General features: G+C 42.2%; 1 protein-coding gene across 7 annotated transcripts in view; it reads right to left on the bottom strand.

Annotated features, from left to right (window-relative positions):
• Positions 1 to 24,929, bottom strand: part of BICD1 (BICD cargo adaptor 1) — a 263,678-nt gene that overhangs the window by 152,422 nt on the left and 86,327 nt on the right. The window lies entirely within an intron of this gene.

Genomic DNA, 24,929 nt, shown 5'->3' with positions numbered 1-24,929 from the left:
GGACTGGGAGGCAATGGAGACCAGTCCTGTTTGCCTTACTCCCCAGGCTCAAATAGAATTTACATAAAGCGAGCACCCTTTGTTTCCAGTGGAAAAATATCAGCAATGTTCAAGATGGTACTCTGTACCAGGTGACATCATCAGATGACCCTGCAGTGTCAAAGCAACAAAGCTCCTCAGGATGGTGGGAGATTAGTATCTCCAAAGCACTGGAATGAGTTACCTAGGGAGGTGGTGGAATCTCCATCCTTAGAGGTTTTTAAGGCCCGGCTTGACAAAGCCCTGGCTAGGATAATTTAGTGAATGTTGGTCCTGCTTTGAGCAGGGGATTGGACTAGATGACCTCCTGAGGTCTCTTCCAACCCTAATATTCTATGATTCTATAAGTTCTATTGTCCTTCTTAAATGGCTCATTCAGGCTGATTGCCTACTGTCTGGTGGGCGTTCCCCCAAGTACACACGCAGTTGTAATTGTTATAAAGCCAATATTCCTAACCTCAGATACAGAAATCATATATGCACACAAATTGGATAAGCACATTCAGTAGATCATAACCTTTTCAATGATACCTCACATGACCGACCTTGCATAAAACTTATCTTAGTTATGCCATATTCATGTCATAACAATATTTCTATGACATATATGGGGTGTAACATCACAGAGGGCCCCACTTAATCTGCATGAAATAAAACACACTGAAGCTGTTGTCATCTGTAACATAGACGTAGCTCAGAATGAACACAGGTATCACCGTGCAATATTTCATCTTCTTCCAGGCAGTCTCCTCTGAGATCAAGATGGTGCATTGCTTGCTGAGACATTTAGTCTTCTTATTTGCATTATCATAGCGCCTAGGAGACCTATTCATGGACCAGGACAAAAGAATGTCTCTGCCCATGGGGCTTACGCCATCGGTAGCCATTTGGCCGTCACTGAACTAGGTGATCTAATATCTGCAAGCGCTCTTTTTCTCTAATTTCTATTAAATAGATTTTTTTTAAAAGTGTGTACATGGCTAGTAGTGCTCTCTACATTGTCTTTCATTTTCAACAGTGTCTTATGATGTGACCCAACTTCAGGCAGTCAGGGGTGCAAAGAAAAGGTGTGAAGGCTGCTCATAATTCACAAGAAAGCTCAGAGGCCTATGTAGGCAATGACCATCTATATTACTGTACAGCAAATAGGGATGCCACTTTTAAACTCTTAAAAAAATAAATCAGAGAGTTTGACAGCATTTCCATTTTTTATTGACTTTCTTCTTCTCATCCCTCCACTCCCTTCTTTTCTATCCCCTATTCCTCTCAGGAAAAGAGAGTATTTAGGGATGAAGAGAAATTTCTAAAGGAACAGATATTTGCCAGTTACTCTTTCCCTGCTGCTGGCTTGAGTGATCCCCTTTCTTGCACAGCATTTCCCAGTGGTTAATGAGAGAGATGGTTGCTTTGTACAGCTCTAGTTCAGTACTTTAGCAGGCCCAGTAGAGATCAGCAGCATAATTTAGCTCAATAAGACAGACAAAAAGGTACATAGCGAAGAAACATCTGCCATTTCATTTTAATTACTGTTAGTCAAAACAGTGGATAACCTGCTCAAAACCAGACAGACAGTCTATCTCAAAATCCAATGGAAGTAACAAAGAGCCACTATCTTAATAGCTAAAGCTCTCACACATATTTCTTAACCCAAAAAATTATTCTTGCTGGAAGATGGTGATAGTCTTCCCATTTCAGGGCTGACAAAGGTTGTGGAAGCATCTATTCCTCTAATGGAGACCCTCCCAAAAATTTAATTTCTGCTGTACTCATAGCTCCATTCTCAGCCTGATACCCCAAACCCAAAGTATACTATACAGTTGTTCTTCTTGTAAACAGTGCTCTCCTTTACCTTCTTGTTAATAGAAATGTCATGCTGAATTAAATTCATTGCCTTACTGTTATTTATAGCCTTCTCAGAACGCATGCAACATTTTACTGGCATCACAACTGAAAGAACCCTTGAGAATTTAATCGCAAAACTCTGTTCATACCTTTGTACTTTGTAAGTGTGGTTTACTTGAAGGGTATTGTGAAATCAGCATTAAAGGATTCTAAATATATTCAATAATATATTAATCCAGCTGTCTCTTCAAAAGGCTGCAAGTTCTTAAACAGCAGGAGTCAGCAACTTACTAGATGGGTTATTTTAAACAAGAGGTTCGATTTAAAATAATGAAACTGTTAATTGTGATTCAGTCAATAAACCTGTTAATATAACAGTGAGTTAGGAACACGGCCGATAAAGTGCATCTTATGAAATAAAAGGTGCATTCAGTGGCTCATTATTAATGATTAAAGGCCTAAGCAATAAAGTGCCTGTCTATCAAAGGGACACAGATACTGTGGTGATGAAAGCTAGAGACAAAAACACATCTTTTTAAAAGTGGAAGTCAACTCTGAACATAAACTCTGGAAAGTCAAGCATAAAAGTATAATTAAACAAGCCACAAAAAGAATTTGAAGAACAACTAGCAAAAGACACAAAAACTAACAGCAAAATCTTTTTTAAGAACATCAGAAGCAAGAAACCTGCCAAACAATCGGTGGGGCCACTGGACAATCAAGATGTTAAAGGAGCACTCAAGGAAGACAAGGCCATTGTAGAGAACCTAAATAAATTCATTGCATCAGTCTTCACTGCAGAAGATATAAGGGAGATTACATCTCAGCTGCCCTTTTTTGACGACAAACCTGAGGATCTGTCCCAGATTGAGTTGTCAGTCGAGGAGATTTTGAAACAAACTGATAAATTAAACGGTAATACATCACAAGGACCAGATGGTATTCACCCAAGAGTTCTGAAGGAACTCAAATATGAAATTGCAGAACTACTAACTGTGGTATGTAACCTATCCATTAAATCAGCCTCTGTACCAGATGACTGGAGGATAGCTAATGTAACGCCGATTTTTTCTAAAAGGCTCCAGAGGCAATCCCAGCAATTACAGGCCAATAAGCCTAACTTCAGTACCAGGCAAATTTGTTGAAACTATAGTAAAGAACAGAATTATCAGGCACATAGATGAGCACAATATGTTGGCGAAGAGTCAACATGGCTTTTGTAAAGAGAAATCATGCCTCACCACTCCATTAGAATTCCTTGATGGGGTCAACAAACATGTGGACAAAGACGATCCAATGGATATAGTGTATTGGAATTTTCAGAAAGCCTTTGACAAGGTCCCTCACCAAAGACTTTTAAGCAACGTAAGCAGTCATGGGATAAGAGGGAAGGTCCTCTCATGGATCAGTAACTGGTTAAAAGATAGAGCACAACGGCTAGGAATAAATGGTCAGTTTTCACAGTGGAGAGAGGTAAACAGCAGAATCCCACAAGGATCTATATTAGGACCAGAGCTATTCAACTTGTTTATAAATGATCTGGAAAAAGGGATGAACAGTGAGTTAGGAAAGTGTGCAGATGGTACAAAATTATTCAAGATAGTTAAGTCCCAGGCAGACTGCAAAGAGTTACAAAGTGATCTCACAAAACCGGGTGACTGGACAACAGTGACAGATGAAATTCAATGTTGATAAATGCAAAGTAATGAACATTGGAAAACACAATCCCACCTAACATACAAAATGATGGATTCTAAATTAGCTGTTACCACTCAAGAAAGATCTTGGAGTCATTGTGGACAGTTCTCTGAAAACATCTGCTTAATATGCAACAGCAATCCAAAAAGTTAAACACAATGTTAAAAACCTTTAGGAAAGCGATAGAGAATATGACAGAAAATATCTTAATGCCACTATATAAATCAGTGGTACACCCACACCTTGAATAATGTATGTAGTTCTGGTTCTCCCAACTCAAAAAAAGATAGATTAGAATTGGAAAAAGTGCAGAGAAGGGCAACAAAAATGATGAAGGGTATGAAACAGCTTCCAAATGAGGAGACATTAAGACGACTGGGATTGTTCAGCTTAGAAAACAGACTAAGGGGGGATACAATAGAGGTCTATACAATCACAAATGGTGTGGAGAAAATGAAGAAAGAAGTGTTACTTACTCCTTCACATAATACAAGAACCAGGGATCATGCAGGGAAATTAATAGGCAGCAAGTTTAAACACACACATAAGGAAGTATTTCTTCACATAATGCAGAGTCATCCTGTGGAACTCATTGCCAGGGGATGTTCTGAAGGCCAAAAGTATACCTGGGTTCAAAAAATAATTAGATAAATTCACAGAAGATAGGTCCATCGATGGCTATTAGCCAAGATGGTCAGGGATGCAACCCCATGCTCTGGGTGTCCCTAAACCTCTGACTGTCAGAAGCCAAGATTGCATGACAGGGGATGAATCACTCGATAATTGCCTTGTTCTGGTCATTCCCTCTGAAGCATCTGGCACCAGCAGCTGTCGGAGGACAGGATACTGGGCTAGCTGGGCCGTTGGTCTGATCCAGTATGGCCATTCTTATGTTAGCTATGTGTGTTTGTAGATGGTGGCATATAAAATGTGTCTATCACAGCAGCTGTAGCTGGCACGGCAAGAGAAGACAACTAGCCCCTGAAAAGGTGGGAGGGCAGGGCAGCCTTGCTACTAAATACCTATATTACTAGAATCTGAATCCTTCCCATGCTGTCAGATATCACTTAAGGAGAATATTATGGATAAATGCCAAAATGCATCAGTGGTATCCTTGAAAACATAAGAACGGCCATGCTGGGTCAGACCGACGATCCGTCTAGCCCAGAATCCTGTCTTTTGACAATGGCCAGTGCCAGATGCTTCAGAGAGAGTGAACAGAACAAGGCAATGTACTGAGTGATCCATCTGCTGTCATCCAGTCCCAGCTTCTGGCAGTCAGAGGTTTAGGGACACCCGGAGCATGGGGTTGCATCCCTGACCATCTTGGCTAGTAGCCATCGATGGACCTATCCCTCCTATCGATGAACCTATCCATCCTTCTACGTTGGTCATCATGAGACCTTTTCCTCATATATAATGTCAGGGTGCTGTCTTTTTATGTTTGTGGGGTGCATTGAAAGGGGATTTGGGTTTTTATTTTTCTTCCCTGAAAACCTTCCCCTGGTTAGCATTTGGCCATAGCAACTTTTAATTAAAAAAATAATAATAATACTGTATTAGACCCTCAGGGTTTTCGGGCATAAGAAAAATTATACAAACAAATATTTAATTATTATTTGCTGCACCACATCTAACACACCTTCTGTAATGGAGCTGAAATGATGTCTATGCTAGAACTAAGGACATTTTCAAACACAAGTTGCAGGACACAGGAGCACAATAGTTGTCATTTTCCCGAGTGTATACAAGTCTGAGGAAGAAGAGGCAACCATTCACAAAAGGATTGTTACCCCTCCCATCCCCACCCTCCAAAATCCACACTATAAATGCTTTTTCCTAAAAGGAATGCAGGACAATTAGCTGCCAAAAATGTAGCGGGTCTCTAGTACACGTTTAGGTCTGCACAGAAACCATGGAATTTTAGCTGCTCAGCGATGGAACCAGCAATTTGCTTAATCTTTTACTGTGCTGGTAAATCATTTATCGGGAATCACTTTTTACAAAACCACTAACAGCAAATTATGAATTACACTGATTAAGAACTGGACTTCTACCAATCATCTTCAAAACTGTACCATACTTCACATACTATAAACTAGTTCTCACACTATAAGAGCTTTAAGCTTTTTACCATCACTTCACCCCATTGCCTACCTTCCTACCTCTCACAGAAATTGATATTTTACAACTATGAAATGTCCAAATATAACAGAGGTATCAGACATGAGGGTGCAACTGAGCTGATGAGTTTTTATGTACATTTTACAACTCAAAGCCGGGGAATGATTGCCCCGCTTATATACACATACGCCAGCTCGAGCGGCGTCACTGCAGTAGCACGGGGAGTGGTAGCAGAGATATGGCGGAGCCAGGCCAAGTACAAACCTGAAACCAGTGGACAGGTACTTGGCATGGCTCAGTGCTCCCCTGCCACTACCCATCCTTCTGTGGCTACATTGCTATTTATAGTTGCAGCAGCTTGATGAGAGCCAGAGCGACGATGTGAATATAAGCAGGGGAATTAGCTATAGTTAGAGAGAAATAAACAATTTTGTATTTTTTCCTGTGAATTCTAATTTGAACACATAGCCTGTAAAAATATTTTAAGACAAGCCATTAAACTACTCCACAAATTGTTGTCAATTTATTCCCCCCGTCCCCCTCTTTTTTTTTTTTTTTTCATAATTCCTCTTAGCATGGTTGGAAATTATGCAAACCCACACATCAAGCAGAGAACATCAAAAGTATCCTTTTGTCAAAGTGTAGGCAAGCAGTTGTCCTCCTTGTGCTTTTTCAACTTCAATTAGAACAATTTGCATGTAGAATGGTTAAACTTTCCAAACAGAACTACTTAAGGGCTTCAATGGGACTATTCACACATTTAAAGTTATGCACATGCATAAATATTTTCAAGATCAGAGCCTAAGGCATTTGTGTAGAAAACAGTACTTCCTTATATAACCAATAACAATGGATGTGTCATTACACAAATTAAAACTATTTCCCCATGTTTATTCAGGGAGCAGACAGCTTGCCCTAAAAGAGAAATGGGATGGGAGACAAGGGCCAGAGAGCTACCCAGTGACAGCGTCTGATGGGAAGGTGTTAGAAGGCCACCCGGGAACAAAGAACTGAAAGTGGCAAATACTTCCCTGAAGCCTGAAAAAAGAAACCTTGGTTCAGTTTCTCAAAGGAATGAAGGTTCAAGGAGATTCTTATTGGTGCGAGTCAGGTTGAGAGGAGGAATGAATTGGATGTGCATTTGTTGGATGCAAAGGAGTTAGTTGTGCATGCATCATGTGTGAGCTGGATGTCAAATGTAGAGTAGGGTAGGCTGTACAGTGGGGTATGGAGGAGTGTAATTGGGATTTAGGTCATGTGGAGGGGTATGTGGGAGCTGGGGCTGCTCTCAGTGCCCCCTTCAGGGCCACAAGTGGTACTGCAGGTACTTCCCACCTTAGTCTGCAAGGTTTGGCTATCTGCTTGGGGCAGGATGACCTGTGCTGTGATCTTACCATCCATCTCTAAACAATCAAATAACTAAATAGCAAATCAGGATTCAGCTGTCTGCACCAAAGAGAAAAAAGGCAAATGCTTAGCTGCAATGCTTATGGCAAGGCCCTGACTAGGCCTGGGTTCTGGGTCAGCCCCGAAGCATTCCTCCTCTGTCCTCGTCTTACCCAGCTCCACCCTGAACAAAAGAAGGCTATGCCTTCTGAACTGGCCTGCTGGTTCTTGATTGGTCAGTGTTTCTTCCTGGCCCTTCTAGGCTTCTGGAGGACTGTCTTTTTGGTCATCTGGTTTGAATGGATTTTCCTTGAGCGGGGAATGTCAGAGCGCTGATGCCTCCAGCAGGGGGCAGAGAGGCACAACAGACCCTGTCACAAGGAATAAATGGGTGTGTTAAGTGGACATGGGGGTTGAGGAGAAGATTAGATACACGCAAGTTTGTGGTGGAGGAGGGATTACAGCTAGGTATGGGGACTCCAGGTGCTTCTCTAGGCCAGAATATGCTTTTTTTCAGCTGTACTTGGTCCCTTAACTGTAGCTGTTTATCTCTTATCTGGACTTTGCCACAGTCACCCATGCTTCCGTGACTGATTAGATTACTGAGAGTAATTCTAGTTGTGACTACCCTAGAAAGCGACTCAGAAGATACTGCTGGCCCACTGTTGGCTTTTAGTTACAGGAAACATATTACATGAGTTTTCTGACAATTGCATTGGCTTCCTGATGCAATTCAAGATACTAACATTGCTATTTAAAGCCCTATATAGCTTGAGTCCTGGCTGACAAACTACTGGCCTCCTGGTATAGTGCCACAACAGTTTAAATTGGGCGTGATGCTCAAGCTAGATTTAAAGTTCTAAAGGCCGAATGCCACATTTTCAATGGAAGACATCCCCGACTGGTGTGACAGAGGTCAAGTGTGAGATCACCAAGGCATGATGCTGTTAGCAGATGAACCAGACCCCAACGATCCTTTGTAGATGAACCAAAGTCCCATAATGCTTTATAACTATAATCCTCCATATTCAGGCTAAATCTCTGTGTGTTGTCAAATGGCAGATTGTGCGTGATGTCTTCCTCTGACCCACTGATCTTCAGAAATATGGCCAGAAAACCAAGAAAGTGAACACATGTTGTTACAGATGTCTTCTATAATTTGTGAGATAAGGACTTTTGATAGAGGTCTTTAGCTTATCACAATTATATAAACTGAGATGCCATGAAAGGAATTCCACAAGTCAATAGGTCATGAGTATGAAATTTTCTGAGTCTCTTTTTTTGTAAAGAAGTATAATATATAAAGGGGGGAATTTCTGCAAGATAGTTGGAATGCATCAGGCTGCAAAATCACTTCCCCATATTGATAATGTATTTGACTTTCTGTATCATGCTGATTAATCTTTTACTAATAATCTTTGATTAATAAATTAAGCCTGGAATCGAACCTTTAAGTAACAGAATAGAGCCCATCTTTTACCTCAGGTATTTGCCCAAGGAGGGAGTCGGTGATAAATTTACTTGGGGGGGGGGGGAGGGGGGGAATTTTCCTTTTGAGTTGCTCACAAAAACTGTACAGTATGATGTCATTAAACACTGAGCATTTGCCCTGAGACTTTGAAACCTCATAACAGTATATAGTGTGACTTTTATTCCAAATGGATTCTGAGCACTCCAAAGAATGAGAATTCAGCAATGACAGAAGTTCATATCAGAGCATTATAAGGGATCATGTTAATGGACATGTGGAGGCCTGGGAGTCTATGTGATAAATGAGTTAGAAATAAAAATGAAAACAAGGTCACTCATCATAGATCTTAGAACCTTTACGTGTTGAATATAATTGGCATGCAAGAAGTAATGCAGGGAATGAGGTGGACATATGCTCCTGAAGGAGTGAAAAAAATATGATTGATCCAAACAATTCCACAGTTGTGAATATTACGACATAAACAGGTAACAATCAGAAAGACAATGCCTATTCAGAGACAAAAACCCCCCATCATGTTCGGTACTTTTAAAAAAGCTAAAAGAAAAGGAGTACTTGTGGCACCTTAGAGACTAACAAATTTAGTCTCTAAGGTGCCACAAGTACTCCTTTTCTTTTTGCGAATACAGACTAACATGGCTGCTACTCCGACACCTTTAAAAAAGCTGTGAGTTAATTCAAGGATAGAAAGCAGCACATATGCAAAAGATCAACTAAAAACAGTAGTAGGTAATGGAAGATGCTGTGGGAAGTCCCTCTGAGTTTCTGTTTTATTTTTATTAGTTCATTCTCAGGACAGAAATTCGGAAGAAGAGTTCTGCAGAAATTTACTGTTAGATGTTTCCAGCGGTCATCCTGGGCAGGGATTCAGAGAAGAATAAACCCTGATCATCTCACTCCCCTGACTTAAATAGGATTTACATATGGTGGGAATCCTTCATTTTCCAGTGTGGTTCCTCCCCCCATCAGTGGAAAAATACTGGTATTCTATCATGGAATCCAGTACCAGGTGACATGATCACATGATCCTGCAGTGTCAAAGCAGCCATGAGTAGCATCCCAGGAAGCTGGGAGATTAGCATCTTCAAAGACCTATTGTTCTCCCTAATGGTTCATTGACTTGTCCCCAGCTAACCAGCCAGACTGATTGCATTTTGTCTGGTGGGCATTCCCCAGGTGCAAACACTTTTGTAGTACAGATGCATAGTCAATATTCCTAACTTTATATACAAAAATGATACATGCATACAAATAGGATAATCATATTCAGTAAATCATAACCTTTCCAATACTACCTCACACGACCCATCTTGCAGAAAATACATCTTAGATATGCTATAATCATACTACAACAATATTTCTATGAAGAATATGGGGCATAGTGGCACAAGCGTAACTTGCACCTTCTGGCATTGGGTATCTAACTTGGTTTCTTATGGATACAAATGTGACAGGTGTCTTATCTATACCACACATAGAAAGGTGTTCAGTGTATATGGAAAATGATGGTAATTTCTAGGCTATAAATGCTGAGCTGTAGCATGAAAAGTAAACAATTCTTAGTATTCCTCCAAAGGAAATAAAAGGACAAAAGGAAATAAAGTTATGTTGACTTTTTCTGCATGTTATCAATAAACCCCTAGAGAGTCTAAGATCCATGTTGAAGCTCATATAATCAAATGCAAGTCAACAAATGCTGTCAGAAATTTACAGGGGGGCCAGTTTCATTCAGCTCATCCAGTGATATCGCCACACTTGTGCAGTCCATTCTGAGCAGATTTCAATCAATATGGCATAGTGTGCGGGCCTTGGGCAAACATACATAATTTACAGCTTCATTTTTATAAATGAGGAGCAAAAATATCCCTAAATATATCGCTAAGGACACATTTATAGTCCAGGACAAGAAAGAGCTACCATGGAAATTAACAAAAAGAAAAGGAGGACTTGTGGCACCTTAGAGACTAACCAATTTATTTGAGCATGAGCTTTCGTGCTCATGCTCAAATAAATTGGTTAGTCTCTAAGGTGCCACAAGTCCTCCTTTTCTTTTTGCGAATACAGACTAACACGGCTGTTACTCTGAAACATGGAAATTAAGGTGCAAATAATCTCCATTGTTAATCATCAATCTAGCAAAAGTGGGAGTTGAATCAGAATCCTTCTCTAAAAGGCATTACAGCATTCAAGAGGATCTAAATACCATTCCTGAGAATTCCCTCTAGGCACAGAAAATACATGAAAGCAGGTGGTGGTAACAAAGGAAACTGCTTATCTACACTACTAATTAGATTTATGCTGGTAGTTTAAAGCAATTCTATTATTGACTGTTTTCATTTTGAAAGACATTATTCCTGTAAATAGTCAATCACACATTGTTAATAAACACAATCATTAAAAAAAGGGTAGCTATATTCACACCTATCTAATTTATACCTATTTCCAGACCAGCTTACAATCACTAATTGAATCACTGCTGAATTTAGTAAATTAAATCTACTGGTATTTGGAGATAAAAGATTTATACTTCCTTGCTTATAGATTATACGAGTTCAGATTGTTATTAGGCCAAATTATTCAGCACTTACTAAATCTAAAATCCCATTAAAACCAGCGAGAGCTTTGGTTGAACATGGATCACCCAGGATATTCTTAACAAAATGTTTGTTTGAACTATTGCGCAAAACACCTTTCACAGACTCCTGCAAACATTGTAAATCAATGGGAAGCCCCAAGTTTAACAATGCACAGTGAAGTTTAACAATGCACTGCTTTCCATTATATGCACAAAATACGCAAGCTAACCGTTCTTTGCTTTCACTTGTTTGCCTGTAAGTGGCTTGCAGAGACTGTCTGGTTGAAGTTTGATTCCTTAAACATTAAGTCACTGTAGGGCAAGATTATTTCTAGCCCTACAGTGCAGCCATGCAGAACAACAGGGAGGGAAGAAGGACCCTCTCACCGCATGAAGATGTCAGGGCTGGCCAGATACTTTCTCCCCCATGCCTGGAGCTACCAAAGGCTGCATGCCGAATACTCCCCCTTTAGCACCATGAGGAAGTGGCTGGGAAGGAAATGGGGAGTGGGGAGACACCATTGCTCCTTCCACCTCTACAACCCAGCCAGTAGTGTTGGGGAGCATGGGTGAGGGGAGGAATAAGCAAGAAGGATTAAGAATTTTTCCCTTCCCCCTCCCACTACACTCCGGAAAACATAAAATCACTACTCATACGGTTTGCAGATGATGCAAAAATTGGGGGAGTGGTAAATAACGAAGAGGTGAGGCCACTGAGGCCTTGTCTACACTGGCAAGTTTCTGCACAGTAAAGCAGCTTTCCGTGCTGTAACTCCCGAGATGTACTTGCTGCCAAGCCACTTAGTGCGCAGAAACTGCACAGTTGCAGCACTGTAAAAAAACCACCCCGACGAGAGGCGTTCAGCTTTCTGCACCGGGGCTACAGTGCCGCGGTGCCAGTGTAGACACCCTGGTCGATTACAGCGCTGCGATTGGCCTCAGGGAGGTGTCCCACCATGCCTGTTCTTGCCTCTCTCTGGTCATCGGTTTGAACTCTACTGCCCTGCCCTCCGGTGACCAACCGTCAGCCCCACCCCTTAAATTCCTTAGGAATTTTGAAAGTCCCATTCCTGTTTGCTCGGTGACGCGTGCAGTGGTCTCAGAGCATCTTTCCATGTGGCCACGCCTGCTCCACACACCAGGCGATCCCCTGCTTGGAGCAATGCCGAGCTGATGGACCTCTTCAGCATTGTGGGAGAGGAGGCTGTCCAGTCCCAGCTGCGCTCCAGCCGTAGGAACTATACCATCTACGGACAGATTTCACGATGCATGTCAGAAAGGGGCCCTGACCGGGACACACTGCAGGGCAGGGTCAAAGTGAAGGAGCTGCGGAACACCTACCACAAGGTGCGAGCGGCAAACCACCGCTCCAGTGCTGCGCCCATAAGCTGCCGGTTCTACAGAGAGCTTGACACGATAGTTGGTGGTGACCCCACCTCCACTGCGAAGGCCACTGTGGATACTTCGGTGGCTTGCATGCCAGTTGAGAGTGGACCGAGCCAGGAGGAGGATATCTTGGATGAGGATATGGAGGGGTAGGCGGACCCAGAGGCAGAGGACAACTCGGAGGTCAGAAATGCATGCAGCCAGGAGCTCTTCTCTACCCTGCAGGAGGTTAGCCAGTCACAGCTGTCGAAGCTTGATGAAGCACAAACAGGAGAGGAGACCCCTGGTAAGTGGCTTTGATTTTGGGAATTGCTGACGCGAGTTGTTGGGGGCAGGAGGGTTGCAGAAAGCAGGAGTGTCTCTGTATGATGCGCGTACCACCACATGCCTAGTCTGAGCAGTGGACCAGGGTGTTGATTGACTCCCTCAATTCACAGGAATCTGCCTCAGATCTCCAGGAAACTCTCATGGAGATACTGGGCAATCCACTGCCACAGGTTCTTCGACAGAAATGCTTTGTTTCTTGCCCCATTAAGGATAACTTTCCTACTCCACTCTGCTGTCACTGGCGGGTGGGGACCATTGCTGCACACAGGCGAGCCGCATACGGCCCAGGGCAGAAGCCGCAGTCTTGAAGAAGACCCTCCCTTGATTCCCTGCTCACCCTCAGCAGCAAGATATCTTCCATAATGAACATAGCCTGTGGAAAATGTGGGGACAGTAACGATTATAAGCCCTCCACCCCACCCCTTCAGTGCTGGCTCTCCCCAGGAGCCATATGCCCAGTGTACAGTACAGTCCTGGAACTCTGATTTCCCCTGCCCCTGCAGTTACTCACCATTTTGGGGGTCTTGTGACTTCTCCATGTGTGCTTGACTGGGGTCAGCCAGTTAGTGACAGGTATGTGAATAGTGGCTGTATTTTAAATCACTGGATCAGTGGTCTCTGTGTTGCAAACAATACTGCTTCTGTAAAATGTTGCATTTTGGCTTCACAGATATGACCTTGGGATCCCAGCCTCCCTCTTTGTTATCGCCAGCTGAACAGCTGCGCAGAACGAGAAAGCGGCCTCGAAGAAGTAAAGGGGACTTTCTGCGTGATGTCATGATGCACTCCACAGCCGAAAACAAGAATTGAAGGCGTGGCGGGACAGCGAGAAGAGGGACCGGAAGGAGAACGCAGCGCTCCAGAATGAAGCAATGGAGCGGCTCTTAAAGGTTATGGAACACCAAGAGAACACGCTCCAGGCGCTACTAGCACTGCAAACCGAGCAGCTCCGCGCCCGCCCGCCGTCCCTGCAGCCGCTGTCACAAAACTCTTTCCCATGCGCCCCCCAGATACCGTCAACACACCTCCTGGCTCCAGTCTGTACCCGCTGCATTCCACTCCTGCCGCATCACAGTCCAGCCCTGCGGACTCCCAGTACCCACTGCACTCAACCCCCGTCCCTCTGCAGTTTAGCCCCGCTGAAGTATAGTACCTGCTGCACTGTACTCCAGAGGAGAAGGTTGGATAGGATATCTGGACATACACAAATCTTTAACCATCCCGCGGCCCCACTTCTTCCTGGGACTCTCCCTTCCCCCATCCCGCTCAGTGCTGATGTGTTGGATTTTGGGTTTTTTTGGTCTCTCTCCTCATGATTTTTAACAGAATTGTTTTGGTTTGAAAGCAAACCTTTATTCCATTAATGGAAAGCAAAGAGAGTCTTGCAAAGCTACAGGCAGTTTTCTGAAACCTTCATAGTACGATTGGTGCAGACAATGCAATCACCTCCTAACATTACAAGCACTGCACTCCTGAGCATAGCAACAAATATTAGTGGCTTTCAGCTTCAAATTGCTGCCTCCAGGCATCCCTGATCTTTATGCTGCGTCCCCTAATAACCCTGGTCTCTGGCTGTTCAAACTCAGCCTCCAGGCACTGAGCCTCAGTTGTCTAGCCCTAACTAAAGCTTTCATCCTTCCCTTCATAAATATTATGGAGCGTACAGCATGCGGCTATAAGCATAAGAATATTGTCATCCGCCAGGTCCAGCCTCTCATATAGGCAATGCCAGTGGGCCTTTAAATGGCCAAATGCACACTCCACAGTCATTCTGCACTTGCTCAGCCTCTTGTTGAACTGCTACTTGCTGCTGTCAAGGTGCCCTGTGTATGGCTTCATGAGCTACGACATTAAGGGGTAGGCAGGGTCTCCCAGGATCACAGTGGGCATTTCGGCTTCCCGTACGGTGATCTTCTGATCTGGGAAGAAAGTCCCTGCTTGCAGCTTCCTGAACAGGACAGTGTTCCGAAAGATGCGTGTGTCATGCACTTTTCAGGACCAGCCTGCGTTAATGTCTGTGAAATGCCCACAGTGATCCACAAGCAACTGGAGAACCATTAAGAAATACCCCTTGCAATTAATGTACTCTGTGGCTAGTTGGCCTGGTGCCAGAATTGGAATATGCGTGACATCTATCGCCCCTCCACAGTTAGGGAAGCCCATTTGTGCAAAGCCATCCACAATGTCACGCACGTTGCCCAGAGTCACAATCTTTCGGAGCAGGATGTGATTAATGGCCCTGCACACTTCCATCAACACAAGTCCAACTGTCAACTTTCCCATGCCAAGCGACTGATAGGTAGCAGTCTGGAGTAGCCAGCTTCCACAGTGCAATCACCACACGCTTCTCCAATGACAGGGCAGCTCTCCTTCTCGTGTCTTTGTGCCGCAAAGCTGGGGCGAGCTCACACAGTCCGGTGAATGTGGCTTTCCTCATCCGAAAGTTCTGCAGCCACTGCTCGTCATTCCAGACATGCATGACGATGTGATCCCACCACTCTCTGCTTGTTTCCCGAGCCCAAAAGTGGTGTTCCACGGTGGTCAGCACCTCTGTGAATGCTGCAAGCAGTCTCGTGTTGTAACTACTACGCATGGCAAGATCAATGTTGAATTGCTTTTGCCTTTGTGGTTTAAGGAATAACTCCACTGCCACTCGTGATGTGTTAGTCAGAGCAAGCAGCATACTGGTCAACAGTTAGGGATTCATTCCTGCAGCCCGAAGAGGCAGAGCGCGCAGTACAAAGATGGCGTTGAAAGATGGCGCCAAATGTGGATGGATGCACAGGGATTTCTGGGATGCGAAGCAATGCATCAGGGTCATTGGGACAGGACTCAGGATGCCCCGTGACCCTCTCTGCCTTCCCACAACTCTTAGCAGCAGAAGAAGAAGAGATGTTCTGCGGGATAGCTGCCCAGAGTGCACTGCTCCGAATACCACTGCAACTGCCGGGAGTGTTAACACGCTATTGCGTAGGCAGCTGACAAAGTGAACACACAACAGTGGTTTCCCTTCAGCGCTCTCTGAGCGGTGCTGTAACTCTGCTAGGGTAGACGTACCCTGAGTAAGAGCAATGTGGATCGCTTAGTAAACTGGGCGCAAGGAAACAATATGCCTTTTAATTCAGCTAAATGTAAATATACACATCTAGGAACGAAGAATCTAGGGCATATCTCACAGGATGGGGGACCCTATCCTGGGAAGCAGTGACTCTGAAGGGATTTGTGGTGAATAATCAACTAAACATTAGCTTCCAGGGCGACACTGTGGCCAAAAGGGAACTGTGTTTAAACTTAATAAGCCGTGATGTCTTATTTAAATAAATCTTCAACCGAGTTAGTCACTCCCAACTAACTTCCCAAAATTCATTTCTTATCCCCTGGCTTAGGGCAAAGAAAATTCCGTTGTGGGGAGAAAAATCCTACTCTCCCAAAACTGATCCTGCTGAGTGATCTGTTTTTAATATCTCAGTTTACCTCATTACTTACGGACTTTCTTGTATGGTATCTCAGTTTTACATGATTGATAGGCAAAAGGACTTTCTAATCCAGTTATTAGACTAACAGCTGGGGTAACATGCAATTCTTAATGAGTTATAAATTTCTTTCTATGAGTCATTATTTCATAAAATCACAGAAAACATGTGCAATAACAAATATCTCATCAATCGCAGAACGTAACTGGATTATAAGTACCCCTTATCAGTTGCCCCCACTCATTCATTTTAACACTTCTGTAGTAATAGGCAGCCATTTTCATGCCAGGAATCCCTTCTTGCACATTGAGACTAGGTCAAGGGAGTTAAAACATTATACACATTTCATTACTGAATACACGCCTTCCTTCATTTTGTCACCCACTAAGATTCAACTTAAATACACAGAACTTTTCAGTTGAATAGGTACAAAGCAATAAATTGTATAGATACTGTGACTGGGCAAGGCCAGATGGCTATAGTAAAGTAATGGGAGACAGATATATTAGCCACAGGCTAAAGAAATCCCTGTTACCAGAATAAGCAAATGGCAGCTGCTCCAGGTCAATTAAGACACCTGGGGCCAATTAAGATCTTTCCAGAAGGCAGGGAGGATGCTAGGTTGATTGGGACACCTGAAGCCAATCAGGGGCTGGCTGAAACTAGTTAAAAGCCTCCCAGTTAGTCAGGTGGGTGTGCATGTCAGGAGCTGTAGGAGGAAGTTGCGCTGTTGGAGAGACTGAGCAGTACACACCATATCAGGCACAAGGAAGGAGGCCCTGAGGTAAGGGTGAAGTGGATCTTGAGGAAGTGGGCGCTGCTGTGGGGAAGCAGGCCAGGGAACTGTACAGGTCCTGTTTCTAAAAAGCCAGCTACCATAGCTGATACTGTTAGGGTCCCCGGGCTGGAGTCCGGAGTAGAAGGCGGGCCTGGGCTCCTCCCTTTGCCCCCCCTGATTAATCACTGAGACTGGGAGACAACAGAGACTGTGCAAGGGAGGATAGCTTTTCCTCACCTCCCTCGCTGGCATATGATGAAAAAATGGCTCAGTAGGCTGTGACCTTTGCCTCTAGAGAGAGAAGGGCTACGTGGAGGGTCACAGTGAGCCTCTGAGTCTAGCGAAATCCGCCAGGAAACGTGGGACCCGTGGAGACAAGGACAGAGCTTTGTCGCAATACACAACAAAAGAGCATTTTAGTTCACACATAAAAGAATTGTAGTGGTTTTAATATCTACTAAAAGAGCTAATGCAATCCTTCAATGCATCAATAGGGGAATCTTAAGTAGGAGTGGAAAGATTACTTTACCTATGTACATGGCATTGGTGCAACTGCTGCTGGAATACTTCATCCAGTTTTGGTGTCCACAGTTTAGGAAGGATGTTGAAAAATTAGGGAGGGTTCAGAGAAGAGCCTCAAGAGTGATTAAAGGATTAGAAAATATTCCTTATAGTGCTAGACTCAGGGAGCTCAATCTTTGTTAAGCTAAGGAGAAAGTTAAGAGGTGACTTGATTACAGTCTGTAAATACCTACATGGGTAACAAATATTTAACAATGGGCTCTTGAATCTAGTAGAGAAAAGGCTGGAAGTTGAAGCTAGACAAAATCAAACTGGAAATAAGGTGCAAATTTTTTAAACACAGAGTAATTAACCACTGGAACAATTTATAAAAGGGTCGTAGTGGATTCTCCATCACTGACAAATTTTAAATCAAGACTGGACATTTTCTAAAAGATATAATCCTGGAATTCTTTTGTGGACCTTCTATAGCCTGTGTTATACAGGTGGTCAGACTACATGATCACAATGGTACCTTTTGACCTTGGAATCTATGAGGCAGCAGGAATTAACCAGACTCTCCCTGTGGGTTTCCAAGCCTACCAAGAGAATCCTACCACCCTGCTTCAGTCAATTATATACCTCTTGAAATAAATTCTTACACGTATCCTTTAACAAAGCAAAATAAAAATATTCTTTAGCAATAAAAGCTCCATTTATGGGATAAATTGTTTTCCAGCGAACAATTTGCAAGGGATAATAGTTTTAACAGGATAATATGCTTCTTGTCTTATCAGCAGTTTTGTCTCCAGGTGACCTATCTTCAGACAGCAAAATAATTTAGTGAGAATAAGCAAAATGTGTAAGCTTGTCTCTCTTATGAACAGAAACTGGTCCAATAAAAGATATTACCTCACCCACCTTCTCTCTCTAATAAGCAAACCAAGCATTCATGACTGCTTCAGTTCCACTGAGAAAACCTAAGTACTAAGGGTGAAGTTCTGGCTCCACTGAAGTCAATGGCAAAATTCCTATGGACTTTAATGGGGTCAGGATTTCAACTCTAAGTATTTATTTTTGGATGATGTATTGTATTCTTCTGACCATAGACTCCCTGCAAGCAGAGAGCAGGAACTATTTGCTGTTAAAGGAACTATAGCTTTTTATATTAACAAATCCTGACAACTGTAGCTCAAGAAGTATAGTCTTATTTTCAGAGAGACTTTCACAAAACTTAGGTGTAATCAGCATGTTCTCTTTACATTCTTTCTTTCTATAGTGGCAATTCCCTAGGAATGAAAGAAATTCATTCCTCACTTTATCCATGTCATCATGAGGAGCAAAGTCAGTGCCTTTGGAGAAATCAGGATCAGCCATACAGAGAAGGAAGAAACTGTAACCAGCAACAAGAGAGGAGAATGCTTAGCTAGCAAACTGAATCTGCCATGAAGGTCACGTCTACACTAGCGAACTTACAGCTGTACCAATGCAGCTATGCCCTGTAAGATCGCTTGTGTAGCAGTTCTATGCTGTCTACACTAGGGCAAAGCCACTCGTCAGTGCTTACGTGTTCTCTCTTCCTTTCAGAAAGGAAGTATCTAACTTGTCTCTGAATTTTAGAGAGTTAACAGTTTATAAAGCTTAGTTCAACCCTATGCAACTTAGATGACCACTTACACAGCTGCAATATCAAAATGCAAATGTCAGTTCCTCCAGCAAATGCTCACAGTGAACAGTTTCCTGCCCTTTTATAGGCTGAAGTTTCTTTGCACAAAATGTGTTGAATAATTTTGAATAGTAATAAATAAATAAAATTGTAAAACACTCGCAGTCTGTGTGCATGAACAATTTACAAAGAGGAAAACCCCCACAATTCTCCTAAATGTTCAGTGTACATGGTCTGCCCAGTTCTGGAGGTAGCATTTTTCTGGTATGTCTCTCTGATGTTAAAAGCTCATTACAAACTCATCTCATGCCATCTAGGCTGAGTTATGCTTCAGTGGGCAAACCAGAGTGTAACATGCCTGTTCTTTTGCTGAGTGAGAGGCGTATGTTACAAGTCAAAGTGTGTTTCAATCTACTTTTACATTTTTACAAGCAATCTCCATTTAGTTGTGAAACAGTTAAATTACATGGAGATCATTTCTCATTTGTATTAGTAATTTACACTGAATCACACCTGGACAACTCATTAAATGAAAACTGTTACCAGTACTGCATCTGACACAGATGAAAAAACACCATATATGGCTGAGTATAATTCATGCATTGTTTCATGGACCCAGAGTCCTCCAGAAAGTGCACAAATCCACACATCATGTCTCCGAGTACTGCATTTTATAGTCACATCTCAGCTAACTGAATGATTTGTAACATTACAAGTGGGCATAGACCTCCCTATTGCCTTCACATTTGAGACAACTCTTGCTAGTTGTTTATTCCAGCAAATACACAAAATACCTTGAACTCATGAACTGCAGCACAATTTCAATTACTTTTGACAAGAATATGAAAATAACTGAAATGAAAGATGATTTAAAAAAAAAAAAACCAAAAAACCACACACCTTTTTGTGGGGGAAACAACACACTTCTACTAGAGGTAGATATGCCCAATGGCCTGTGATGGGATGTTAGATGGGGTGGGATCTGAGTCACTACAGAGAATTCTTTCCTGGGTGTCTGGCTGGTGAGTCTTGCCCACATGCTCAGGGTTTAGCTGATCACCATATTTGGGGTCGGGAAGGAATTTTCCTCCAGGGCAGATTGGCAGAGGCCCTGGGGGTTTTTCGCCTTCCTCCAGCGTGGGGCACGGGTCACTTGCTGGAGGATTCTCTGCACCTTGAAGTCTTTAAACCACGATTTGAGGACTTCAATAGCTCAGACATAAGTTAGGGGTTTGTTACAGGAGTTGGGGGGTGAGATTCCGTGGCCTGCGTTGTGCAGGAGGTCAGACTAGATGATCATAATGGTCCCTTCTGACTTTAAAGTCTATGATTCTATGAAGTGTTCCAGGGGAGATGAATTAGACAGGAATAAATGTCCTAACAGTATCTTTATGAACCCAAGACACAGCTACCTTCACGTGGAGAGGCTCCAAGCTAGCCCATCAAATGCACCAATTGCTCCACTTTAGGAGCTATACACAAGAAGGTTTCAGTTCAGAATTCCTCCCTTAGGACTATCAGTATCTATAGTGCGGGATTTGTAAGAAGTGCCTAGGTTACTTTGCTACTCTTAAAATCAGCAATATCCTCCTAAGTCATTGAGGTGATTTTGAAAATTCCAGTTATGCCCACTGCATGAGGGTGTAGTACAAAGCAGTGGTTCTCAACTAGGGGTACATGTATCCCGGGGGTATGCGTAGGGCTTCCAGGTGGTACTCAACTCATCTAGATCAGCGTTAGGGGGTGGCAAACAGGGAAACTGCCCGAGACCTCACAAACCTAAGCTACATGTGTCAGCCCCAGGAACCAGGTCGGGCTTCAGACAAGGCTCACAGGTGTAAAACAAACTCAAGTATCACACTCAAACTTAAGCATAATATTTATATTCAAATCAATTTTTAAGTTATGGTAAAAATGAAAAAGTAAGCAATTTTTCAGTAATGAGCTGTGACACTTCTGTATTTTCATTAGGGCTGTCAGGAGATAAAAAAATTAATTGCGTGATTCAATCAATAATAGAACAACATTTATTTAAATATTTTTGGATGTTTTCTACATTTTCAAATATATTGAGTTTAATTACAGCTAAATTCAGTTAAATGGTCTTCTCCCCTGCTCATTTAACTTGTGGACTTTGTTTACCTTATATGTAAATGTACTTTCATTTTTCTCTGCCTGTAACCAAGCCAGACAGGTAAATGCAGATTCCTTTGTCTAGGGCAAGTTGGTTTCATGCTCTGCCTCCCAAACACATTTTAGGAACATATTTCCAGCATACATCTATAACTCATTGTGCACATCATGCAGCGATGTTTCAGGACTGTTTACATGTGATACCTTACATGATAGCTTTGGGATGTATATTGCGACAACGCAGTGCTGGGATAATGACTGTGTCATGCCTGATATGAGTTACAGTGTGGGGTGTCCCCGCCAGTTGGCACTCGGGGCTCCCTGGTCACACTGCCTTCCCCTTGTTTTATTTAGGATGGTGTAAGGTGGGGAGATATTGGAGTAGGATTGAAAAATCAACTACAGAGGAGTTTACTTCTTCCAATCTCCCCCTCCCAAACCCATGCTGATGAAATCTTTATACTTGTCGTTCTCAACCCTTTCCAGACTACTGTGCTCCTTTCAGGAGCCTGATTGGTCTTATGAACCCCAAGTTTCACCTCACTTAAAAACTATTTGCTTACAAAATCAGACATAAAAATTAGGGCTGTCGATTATTCGCAGTTAACTGACATGATTAACTCAAAAAATTAATCACGATTAATCGTAGTTTTATTCCATCTGTTAATCAATAGAATACCAATTGAAATTTATTAAATACTTTGGATGTTTTTCTACATTTTCAAATATATTGATTTCAATTACAACACAGAATACAAAGTGTACACTGCTTATGTTATATTTATTTTTTTATTACAAATACTTGCACTACAAAAATGATAAACAAAAGATAGTATTTTTTCAGTTCAGCTCATACAAGTACTGTAGTGCAATCTCTTTATCATGAAAATGCAACTTACAAATGTAGAATTTTTTTTGTTACATAACTGCACTAAAAAACAAATCAATGCAAAACTTTAGAGCCTACAAGTCCACTCAGCCCTACGGTGATTAATCACTGCAACAGACTACTGAAGGAACTGATGTCTTCAAATCAAGACAGAATGCCTTTCTAGAAGAAATGCTTTAGTCCCACAGTACTGGTGGTTGTACATGAGCTTAATGTTCCATCAGTTCACTTCACTACAATATAAGGTGTTACATGAACCAATGAAGTTTGAGAGACACTGCTTCATTCAAAAACAAGTTATTGGGTTTAATACAGGAGTAACTGAATGACATTCTATGCCTAGTGTTATACAGGTCAGGCTAGATGACCTAATAGCCCCTTCTGTTTTCAAAAAAAACAAAAAAACAAAAAAAAACTATGAATTTATCCTGACTACCTTTAAATGAGCACTGTACATCTGGGGGGCAATTTATATCTTTTCTCTTTCTAAAATTTATCATGGAAGATGAGGCATTGACAACAATTAAGATAGTTAATGGTGACACTCTGTTCAAAGCCCTGTAATCATATTGACAGACAGTAACTACCTCAAGAAGCTTATATTCTAGTTTAGACACCAATAAAACAGCTCAGGCATAGAGCATATCAGGTAATGGTACAAGCAAGAGGTGATGGAGAAATCATCATAAGGCTTCATTGAAAAAGTGCGTCTCAGGAAGGGAACTGAAATGGGCAGTTGCATTCTAGTATAAGGGAGGAAGGATGGTCTTGTCAATCAGGTACTAGATTAGGTCTCAAGAGACCTGGTTTCAATTCTTAGCTCTGCAACAGAATTTCCGTTTGACCTTGGGCAAGTCGCTTCATCTCTCTGTGCCTCAATTTCAAATAAATATTCTGAACATAAGAACAACCAAGAATAACCTTGCAACCCCACCTCCCACCCTTCCTCTGACTGATCTATTTAGAATATAAGATCTTCCATACAGAGACGATCTCATGGTATTTATTTGTACAGTGCCTTACACAATGGGCTCTTGTGCTGGTTGGAACACCTAGGCACTACTGCAATACAATTAGGTAATATTATAAGAAGCAGCCTGGAATATGAAGTGAAGTTGAATGGAAGAAGGCTAGGAGACAGAGTGAAGCCCACTTTATCCACAAAACAGGTGCTATAAGGCAATACAAGTTTAAGTCTCAGCGTACCATCCTGACAATGTGCTTCAACCCTGACCTGACCTGGCCACAATTTTCAGAATTGAGTAGTGATTTCAAATGCCTCTACTATTGGGTGCCTACTGTGAGACACATCTTAAAGGGATGTGAATTTCAGAAGGCCAGAACACAGCACTTTCTGAAAACAGGTTTCTTTTTAGATATTTCAAGCTGGACACCCAAAAATGGCAGCACCCAACGTCCCTACTATTCACCTCTGAAAAACTCAACCACTGCCTCAAGTGGCAAGAACGGAGTTCAGTCTCCTTGCCCATGCAATTCTTAATATCACTGTTGGCTCTCCCAATAAGGAAACCCATTGTAATGTTGATATCTGTCCACTGGGTGTTAGATTGAGGCTGCCAGTATATATTCAATTTACGTTCAGGTTTGCTCCGGTCAAAAAAAAAAAAAAATGTTTTAGAATACCAGCTTGGTTATACAAAGTACACAGACCCGTCTGTTTAAGTAAACTGACCACTTACTGTCACGTTTGTCCATACTGATACAGCTGCAAAAGCATTGTTGGGAGTGCAAGGTGGAAAACTGAGTAATAATTTAGGGTTTAATCCAATTTAGGCTTAATCAATTTTCGCCTTTATTTGTACAATTTCAGACAGAATTATTGTCACGTATGGTGCCTGAACATACATTTATGCCAGACAAGCAACAGACAAGACAGTGTAGGTAAATGAGCCCAAGTTACCAAAGTCCAGAGCACTGAGACTTGCTTCTACCTGCCATGACGGTCATCACCTCCTTGGATCTCCTGCTCTGGTCCTTCAGTCCCATGCTTCAGTTTCTGGTCCAGGGTTTCTCCAATTTGGGCTTATGTTCACTTGGATTCTTACACAATTTCACATTCTCTTTTCTCAACTTTTCTCCAAACAGCTTTTAACACATTACCCATTGATGTTTTATGTAACCCGTACACTACGCACATGCAAGCTTCAGTTACCCACCTTCTGCATTTTTCATGCTGTTTTGCAATTTCTGTGTCATGCTGTTCAGTGTCACCCTGTTCCTAGGTCTTCCCAGAAAAAAAAGGGATTTTTATTAATCAATTACATGTTTGTGTACCTCTCATTTACATCTTCCAACTCAACATATTACTTATCTTACCAGAAATAATATCGAAGGAGGATCAGCAAAAACACACTCATGCCTGGCAAGGCCTTGGCCTAAGGGTTACCCTAGCTATTCTCATTCACTGTCCATAATTACAAATTATTAAACTATACCTATCAAAGCTTTTACTTTTATCATTTGCGAACCTTCATTTTTATTTCAGTATATATTATCTTATTCCACCATTCAATCTATTAGAAGGCAAGGTTTTGAAGAGCACACTATGATTTTTTTAATGTTAAGACTCCTTTGTGTTCTGCAAACAGGTTTGTCAGGGGAT

Source organism: Chelonia mydas, chromosome 1, assembly GCF_015237465.2.
Source record: "Chelonia mydas isolate rCheMyd1 chromosome 1, rCheMyd1.pri.v2, whole genome shotgun sequence".
Taxonomy (NCBI): domain Eukaryota; kingdom Metazoa; phylum Chordata; order Testudines; family Cheloniidae; genus Chelonia; species Chelonia mydas.
This window is presented reverse-complemented; position numbering and strand designations above follow the sequence as displayed.